This window comes from Corvus brachyrhynchos, unplaced genomic scaffold, assembly GCF_000691975.1.
Source record: "Corvus brachyrhynchos isolate BGI_N302 unplaced genomic scaffold, ASM69197v1 scaffold30, whole genome shotgun sequence".
NCBI lineage: Eukaryota > Metazoa > Chordata > Aves > Passeriformes > Corvidae > Corvus > Corvus brachyrhynchos.
Window position 1 is genome coordinate 222,233 of NW_008235742.1, and position 287 is coordinate 222,519.

The 287-nt window shown below is 64.1% G+C and overlaps 1 protein-coding gene across 1 annotated transcript in view; it reads left to right on the forward strand.

Moving 5' to 3' along the window:
* LASP1 (LIM and SH3 protein 1) overlaps positions 1 to 287 on the forward strand; it is a 28,929-nt gene that overhangs the window by 27,225 nt on the left and 1,417 nt on the right. The window lies entirely within an intron of this gene.

A 287-nucleotide genomic window follows, 5' to 3' on the forward strand; every position in this document is an offset into this window, starting at 1 on the left:
CCCCGCGCCTCCACCCGGGCCAGCCCCGCGCCCCAGGTGAGGCAGGCCAGCCTCAGGAGGGGCTTTTCCACATCCCCCACATCCCCCAGTTCAGGGATCCAGCCTTCCCTTCATGGATCCACACTTCCCTCCACATCCCCCAGTTCAGGGATCCCCCCTTCCCTCCAATCCCAGCTCATGGATCCACCCTTTGCTCCAATCCCAGTTCAGGATCCCTCCTTCCCTCCCAGTTCATGGATCCCCCCCTCCCTTCATGCATCCCCCCTTCCCCCCCATCGCACACACAT